The sequence below is a fragment of the Poecilia reticulata genome, linkage group LG9 (assembly GCF_000633615.1).
Source record: "Poecilia reticulata strain Guanapo linkage group LG9, Guppy_female_1.0+MT, whole genome shotgun sequence".
Classification (NCBI taxonomy): Eukaryota; Metazoa; Chordata; class Actinopteri; order Cyprinodontiformes; family Poeciliidae; genus Poecilia; species Poecilia reticulata.
In genome coordinates this window covers 5,415,411-5,424,212 of record NC_024339.1, presented here as the reverse complement: position 1 = coordinate 5,424,212, position 8,802 = coordinate 5,415,411, and the positions used below count along the sequence as shown (strand labels likewise).

At 42.1% G+C, this 8,802-nt stretch overlaps 1 protein-coding gene across 3 annotated transcripts in view; it reads left to right on the top strand.

Annotated features, from left to right (window-relative positions):
- sema4c (sema domain, immunoglobulin domain (Ig), transmembrane domain (TM) and short cytoplasmic domain, (semaphorin) 4C) overlaps positions 1-8,802 on the top strand; it is a 126,667-nt gene that overhangs the window by 44,778 nt on the left and 73,087 nt on the right. For all 3 annotated transcript variants that reach the window (XM_008417656.2, XM_008417652.2, XM_008417653.2), the window contains exon 2: positions 1,585-1,749. The gene's annotated coding sequence lies outside the window, so the exon portion shown is untranslated. The remainder of the gene's footprint in view (positions 1-1,584; positions 1,750-8,802) is intronic.

The following is an 8,802-nucleotide window of genomic DNA, read 5'->3' as shown; positions in this document are numbered from 1 at the left end:
ATATATATTATATCTGTTGCCATACATTATATGAACAGGATAACTGTATTCAGAAAACAATGCTAACAAAGCTAACCAACTTACTTTTTGTCGGTTTTAAACATAAAAACACTAGAAGAGTTTTTATCAAGTGTGTGTAGTAGCTGCCTTATGTGAGATTTAATACAAACTGTCAGAAGTTTAAAAAAAAAAACATCATAAAAACTGTTTCTTGCTGCAGCTGATGGCAGCCACTTGAGATGGAAAACGCTTAGTTTCACGAATCATATCTGATGTTCCGGTTGATTCCTCCGACTTAAAACATAACATGGCAGATCTGATTTCTCCTTAGAGATCTGATGAGTTTCATACCTTTTGTTGTAAGATTTTTTTTATCACGTGTCATTTAGAAAAAAAAACCCAGCATAAAACTGTCGATTGATATCTTAAATTGCATTTGTAAACAATCAAACAAGCTGTTACACCTCTCTTTTTTCTTGCAAGTTATTGTGACGATCTGTGTTTTCTGTGTAGTTATTTTTGAGGTTTTTCTGTGTTTATTTAGTTCCGTTTCCCTTGTGAGTCTCTGTGTCTTCCCTGTTGATTGCTCCCAGCTGTGTCCAGTTCCCTGATTACCTTCCCTGTGTATTTAACCCCACCTGTAGTCTCTGTCCTTCGTCGGGTCCTTGTCGTATGTGTGTCTCTGTTACGGCTGTCTGTTTTGCTGCGCGCTGTCTTCCCCGTTGCTCCCTGCGCACCCTATATTGGATTCTGTTCATTTGTGGATTATTCGTCATTAAACCTACTTCTTTATGACATCCTGGGCCAGCCTGCGTCTCTCTCACCACCACCGATCATGACAGTTATATTTTTGGGAAAATAACAACACGACCAAAATAAAAGAAAAAAAAACAAACTATATATGAAAAAAGTGTGTTCTTTGTTGTGTTTGTTTTTCGAAGGTTGGCGATGTGAAGTGAGGTTGACCCTTTGTTTTACCAGCTCTCGTCTTTTTGTGCGACCTGTTATTCCCCGTTTATTGCAGTCACAGACGAAAGCTGTGCTAGAGCGACTTTAAAGAACAATCATATTCTCGTTTATCAAAAGGACTGGCGCCTTGATCGCAATTTCAGCATCTCTTCAGCTCGAAAAACCCCTCAAAGGATGCCTGGCGGGAGAATCGCAAAGCACAGAAGAATGGCTCCAATAATACTTTAAAAACTGCACTTCATCGTTGCCCAGCATTGTAAACATGCAGTCAAGTTTATATTTTGGTGATGGCGAGAAGAAAGCTTGACTTTAGGTTTGCGGTAGTGGGATAAAAAGCTGACCTACATTGCCATGGTTACAGGAATAGATATTCAAATGCAGTTTTGGTACATTTTAGACATCCTGTTCCAAGTTTTGGATGGATCAGAGGTTTTAATATCTCAGAATTGTAGATTTATTCAAACTGAATCTTTGTTTTTCTTATATAAATGCCTTTTTCTTTTTTTTTTTTTTGGACATCAGAGCACTTAAAGATGCCCTGTCGGTCTCGCCTACCATGCGAACAAGCGTCACTCAAAATCCTCAACCTGTTTTCTCTTCTTTTGTCTCCTGCAGGCCAATGTGACCTTCGTCTGAGTCGAGCGTCGCTGTTCAACATTCACGAAGAAGAACTCCGCGGCGAACACGCGCGCACACGAAGAAAAGAGAGAGAAAAAAAAACAACCGAGAGGAGATTCTAAGGAAAGCACGGAGGCGCACAAGGGAGGAGGCGAAAAACAAGTAAGAAAAGAAGAAAGGCAAAAAAAAAAAAACAACAGAACAAAGGGAGGAGAAGAGAAACAGAAACATGTTTTCTTCTCTCCTCTGAAACCTTCCTCAGCAAACAGCCCAGAGAGCAGGGGATGCTGGGGGCCATTCAACATGACATAGAGGAAGATGTAAGAAAGTGAATATGAGGAGGGTGGGGTGGGTGGGGGGGGCTGTCAAATAGGGATGCGAAAATTATAGTCATTTTCAGGAACTTCCAAAAAGAAATGAATCTGCAGCGAGACAAAGAGCGAGCAGAGATCCACGACGAGCTCTTCATGAGATAAGAGGGGAAAAAACGGGAACCAAAAAGAGAGAGGGAGGTTGGATTCGGGTCGGATATTGGATTTCAGATTTCAGAGTGTTTTGTTAGGAATGATGCTGAAGGTTATTGGGTAGGAAGGTGTGCATGCATGTGTGTGTGTGTGTGTGTGTGTGTGTGTGGGGGGGGGGGGGGGGGGGGGGGGGGATTCTGGCTGCTCACTTCTGATTCTCGCAGAGTTTTAGTGATTAGAAGAGAAAGGCGGTCCCCCTCCCTCCATCCCCATCGCCCTCTTTCTCATTTCACCTGTAAGACCACAACGTAATCCGAGGCACTAAATCAAAGTTTGGGTTCGCTGTAAATAAAAGTTTGCACGCTCTCTATCATGATCCAAAGGTGAAATCGGAATGTGCCCAGAAGTCATTTGTTACAGTTTTCGGCGCGGTTCATATTCTGTGATTTCTGACTGTTGAAGCTCCCGTAATGCGGTGGGGGGGAGACGCCCGGCGGGAGCAAATGAAAATGTAGCACTGCTCTCACTGTTTCTGATTACTTTCTGGTGTAAAGTGGCCCTTGGAATGGTTAAAGATTTCATTTCGGCCCTCAGCTTCTAATAAAGAGTGAGATTGATGTGACCTGGACTCTGAGCCGGTTTGGTTCAGCCAATCACAAACAGTGTAGCACCTGGCAAAATCATTTACAGGCCTTCAACTTTCCCCAGTTGTATTACGTTACAACTGCATTATCATGTGGAGTGTATTCTTACACCTCTCTCTGTCTTTGATCAGACACTTATGGAAGTGACTTTTTCTGTCTTTTTGTAAGAAAAAGTCGAACAGGAAGTCACGATTACAAGAATAAAAGTCACAATTACAAGTTCTAAAGACATAATTACAAGTTTTTAAAGTTATAATTACAAGATTTTAATGCCATAATTACAAAATGTAAGTGTAATTACAAGTTCTTAAAGTTGTAATTACAAAATTAAATTGTACATATGAGTCCTAAAGTGATAATTACAAGTTTCTAGTCCTAGTTAAGTGAATTAGGGTTGTAATTATGAGTTCTACAGTCATATGTTGCTAATTACCCACCATTTTGTTTACAACAAATTGAAATAATTGAATATTATATATATGTGTAAAAATTCCAAAATATTAAAACTACTCACTTTATTTGGGCTTATGAGTTTAATATGAAGCACAATGCTTGCAAAGCATTCATTCAAAAATAGAAGAGAAAAAAAATAATAATAATCTTTGCCACCCCCAAAATAAATAGTGCCCTGGGCTACAGCCTCTGTAAGACATTTCTCAAGTCTGGCCCGTTGTTATGACATGCTAACAGCTCAAAGTCCGAACAGCGGAGATGATATTCCACAGTAAAACGCACTAATTTATCGATGAGTCTATTTATTGGGGCTAAATTCCTTAATTTTTAAAGTTCTATGATGGATTTTATTCCCTGATTTTATCGACTTCAGAAAAGGTTTAAAAATCAAGTCCTCTGTTTCACTGCTGTCAGACAAATAGAGAAACTGACTGACAGAGCGGCCCTCCAGCTCATGTCTGCACGTTTGCGGTTAACAATAGTCGCCCCAATGTTGCCAACTCAGCGACTTTCTTTTGGCTATTGGCCAAAATCGGAATCGGCCGGTCAGGCTTCATATTTGATGAAGATTATTTGTGGCTAGCTGCTAATCCGCCTCTTTAGCTTTTGCCGCTCCCCTTCAAATCTCCCGTTGCATTACTTTTACTTTCCGACCCGAAAATATGCGCTCTTATCACAGCAAAATAAAAAACACACCACCGTTTTGTCTCTCGGTGTGTGTTAGTTAGTGGGTGGCTCCCCTCTTTTTTTGTTTTTTTGTTGAAGTGTGTGATGAAGCGCTCTCTCATGTACGATTAGTTGTCTGCCTGATCGAGCGACCGGGAGCTCCAGCAGACTGAAGTAAATTGCCTCTGATAAAAAAAGTCATTTGTATGCCGGCGAATGTGTAGAGAATACCGAGACGTGCCAAAGTGAAGAGGGACGTGCAGACAAACACCCGCGTGTTTGGTGACAATGGCAGAACGACACACACACACACATGCAAACACACACTCAGAGTCACAAAGCTGTGAAAAAACAGCTCCGGGCGGCATTCTTCTTCCCTTCTCGACTTTTTTCCTCCGAGTGTGTGCTTCTCTTCCACACTTATCCCTCCTTCTCTCTAATAATTCCGGTTCTCTCTCTGAGAGCGTGTTTATCTCTGGGAGGATATTGGTTGCTGATCATAAATGGTTTTTCTCTGACAGGGTGCCATCACACATGAGCTGGGAGCTCATCGGGATGTGTGTGCATGTGTGTGTGTGTGTGTGTGCGGGGGTGAAACGGAGGGGAGGAGAGGTTGACAGCGAAGGCATGGAGATCAAGAAAGAGATCGAGGGAGGCGGGAGGAAAAAAGCGAGACAGATAGAGATACAGGTTATCACGGCAGCGTGGCAGGTGTCAGGGAGGCTCTGAGAAATGCGTTGCTTCTAAATGCGAGCACCCATCCGCCCAGCAGCAGCATCAGCAGTGTTAATTCATTGAAAGCACGATACAGTACATGAACTACAAGCTGATTACATTACTACATTAAAGCAAAACGATAAACGGCGGCTCCATTTACTGCGGCGAAGCAAGGGCTGTTTTTTTTATTTTCAGTTCATTGTGTTAATGCAGAGCCAGCATTTTTCTGTTTGTTTTTTGTGCTTGCCCTGTGTGGTAAATCTGTCGTTTGCATTAATTTCTGCCCCCAATTACCAAAACATAAAATTTTTTTACATCATCTGATGTTATTTTGTCCTAATCTGATCTGGGATCAGGTGTCTATAGGAGAGGAATCCCTGATTTCCCTCTCCGCAGTCGCACTCACTAAACATTCGCAGGCTAGAGTGGATGTGTAGTTCCTTCAAACTCAAGGCCCGGGGGCCAACTCTGGCCCGCCATAGCTGTTTACGTGGCCCCTCTACATTCCAGATGCCGAATTGCAAAACTTGGTACCCTCCATTTTCTTGCAGAAATTTACATCTTTAAAAAATGAAAACTGGAAGTTTATTCCAAATTATCCTTTAAAAAAAGGGTCAAAGACATTGGATTTAAGAGTCTACTATCTCCCAGCTGCAGGTGGCAGTATTAATTACTTGTGCTACCCTACTGCCTCAGCCCTTTATTGATGTCAAATAGTCTGTGATTTATGTCGCAAGTAACAAAATGTCACAATATTGCAAATTTTCTTGCAAGTATTTCGTAATTATAGTGCCACAAAATCTGTGATTTTGCGAATTAAGAAGTACAACCAAATTCTCCTGACTCCTTCAGCAGTTCTTCAAGGGTTGCAAAAATAAAGATCTTTAATTGACTCAGATTTCTTGTTTTGCTGCTTAGCTAAAAGCTAATTGCTAATTCCTTGGGAGGGTGGCTTTTTCAACTGAAAGTCCTACATCTTAAAAATCTCTTTTTTAATATTTTAATATGAACTGACAGAACAATCCGAATGTGCAGCTACAAAATCAAAGTTGAAATCTTCTTAGTGTACAAGAGCAGAAATACGAGCTCCAGTAAGACGCATCTTTTCAGTTTGTGGCCATGAAACGGCTGCCAGAAACAATACAACAGTTTTAGACATAAATGTGCTCATGTGTTGAACTATGTCTGTAATATGTCAGCTTCTCTTATTTTTTTTAGTTCATGAAATATTTTTTAAAGAAAAAATAAAAACCTTTCAGCTTCAAAAGGAGCGTGTTTGGTATGGCTGGTTTTGAGGCTGGTATGAGATTCTCAGAGTTTCATCACCTTCAAGGAAAGTATTGCAGTTTAAGCAAAAAAATTCATAAAGAAATTTGATGTAATTACATTTATTTAAGACAGAAAAGCTACATTTCTTTGTAAAGCATCAAATAATTGTAATCTTGCAGTTTTAATAACCTTATTGCGTTTTTATGCTTTTGCTCAGAGATGAGTATTTTTCTTGCAAGTTTTCAACTTTTCAAGCTCAGAAGTTTCTTCTAGTAAATTTCTGAGATTAATCTCAAAATTCAAAGTTTAGTTGTGGAAATTTACGCCTATTACTTTTCTTTTTTTTTTTTATCTCCAGTGGCCCTAACGTACCATCATAGCTACCAGTTGGAAAACAGAGGCAGACTTCCACAGCAGTGACATCTACTGTTTAAAATGAGAAGTGCAGGGAGTTTTGTTCGCCTCAGACTTTAAATACTCTCAAATATCCGTCGTTCGAAGATATATCCATGTCTTTAGTTTTCACTCCATGACTGTTGATGATGCTTCAACCAACAATATTTCCAAGAGGTAGACTTTGTCAGCCAGTTGACCAGCAGTGTGCAGGAACCTGTTGATGGATGGCAGTGCTGCCTTGCACTATAACTTACTCTACATACAAACTCCATTTACTCCATGAGTTTTCTGACTATCCCGTCCGATAGGACTTTCAACTACTGGAACGCTTTGCTGCAAAATTCTTTGCGATTTTGAAACTAGCACTTTTTAAAAACCTTGAAACCTGGTAACTTGAAAATAAAACCTCAGAGCTGTGCATGTTTCCTTTTTTATGTGCTGTCTGAGCATCCGCATACACCAACACACGCAGAGTTCCCGTCGGCCGGGCCTGATGAGGTGAACGGGTGTGAATCTGCCGCATCTTGCATTCCTCGGTCCTCCCCGTCCACGCGGCGGCAAGCCTTGTCTCGCGATCGATCCAGGCTTATCTTCCAGTAAAGCTGGAGTCTCTTTCCACTCCTGCTCCCCTCACGTCCTTCTATAAGCCCCTCCTCTGCCGCACACACTACCCCCCCTTGCTCATTGCTATCGATCAGCCTGTGTGTTCAACAAAGTAGAGAGCAGGCGGTGGTTAATGCAGAGTCTGGCCGAGGGAGCCGTGCACACGCTTCTCGTATCGCTCCGCTCTCTCTCTTAATGCGTGCAATCAGACTCTAATAGACCCGGGCTTAGAGCATCCAGGCCCGCCGCTCTCATCTGATTCGTCTCACCTTTCACTTCTGCTCCTGTCAACAAATATCAGTCTGCGCTGTACAGTATACATCATCTGCCAGGTTTATTTCGCTGATGACTGCTGATTCGGCAAACTGATATGATGGGCTTTTATGTATTTTGGTTGGGCATGGGGTGTACATTTTATCCTCTGGAAGGAAATTTGCTCCTGCTGAGTGTGCACAGCCCTCTTTAGAAGCGTCCTACTTTGCATTTTTCACAGTAATGCACATTTATTCATGGGAGCAGCACAGTTGAACCATGCTGTTTAATTTTGGCTTCTGGGAACTGCCCAGTGGCCAGAGCTTAAGTCTTTCATTATCTCTGAACTTCTTGCAGCCACCGAAGACAGTGAAGGTTGTTGGGTTAGATGCTTTGCTCAAGGGCAAACGACGAAGATTTCTTCGCTAGTTTGCCGTCCACTCTCCTGCTAATTTTATTTATAAATTTTTTTTTTAAGAAATTGATTTGGATCATAACATATCCTCAAACTACAGTTCTCCTTGACCTTGTTTCCCTAGTCTTGCACTCTGGAAGGCAGGGTGTTTTCACTGGTAGTCTGGTAGACTCGGTTTGATTGGGAACTAAAATTTGTTACATTTTCAGCTGGTGCGGTTCACTTTCACATTGCCTTGTGTCAAACAATCCAAACTAACTGAAAAACATGTTTGCCTCTTCACCCGTGGCGGCGCTGTACCAGCAACTACTTAAGAAAACGGCACAAAAACCTTCAAAGAAGACATGGGCGCAACTTCCTTCAAAACCGAACATAAATGAAGTACCGTCAGATTTGCAGGATTTCTATTTTGTCTCTAGCTAAAGACCACGAGCCATTACTCCTACTGGCGCTAAACTAGAGCGTTTGTTTTGGTTGGATTTACCCAGAATGCTCTGCTCGGTCTCCGGTCACTTGGCATTCGCATATGCATTCAAACCGCATCAGAGATCAAGGTTTTTGACAGGTCAGATTTCGCTCTTCTGGTTTGCATCAGAGTTCAATTACACATTCCCACCTTCCCATCTTCCCCAGAGAAGTTGACTTTATAGGTAAATGAACAATAGCTGGTGTGAATGCAACCTAAATGTCTAAACTGCCTCACTAGTATGCAGTCAAGCTGTAAACAACTCTGCTAATTAGCCAGGTGTGTTGAAGCAGAGATTAACAGTTGCAAGACGCCGGCCCTTGAGGACTGGGGTCCGAGACTATTGTCCTAAAGAATCCTGACCTATTGTGGCTTGCAAAGCACTAGCATGGGTGCAATATTTATTAAATGGAAGAAAATATAGGTGACTTTTGAAAATATTTGACTGCTCCAGATTTTATTTAAGGTAAATTCACACCACACTTCACACTTCTGCAAGGCAACGTAAAGACAACCCATCTGCAGCATTGCTCTCCCACTATGTCTCTTTAAGTGGAACCCCCTCACCCCCCACCTCCACTTGACCTGCCCACCAGTAAGAGATGTGTGGGCTGATTCTGTATAGGAGTCCAGCTAGGTGTAACCTTTACTGCCCTGTGGCACCTCACTGGGATGCAGGCCTCTGGGCTCAGTGTGAACTCCTGAACTTCTTCCAAAAGAACAGATAGGAGTAGTGGAAACAAGTCAGAGAGTGAGAAGGAAAGCGCAAGAGTGCTACCGGACAATTAGCCCCCCCAGGAGCACAGTAGGCGGTCCCGCCCCTCCCGGAGCCGGAGTACACTGTGAGCGAGTGTCAGTGACTCTCAGCTA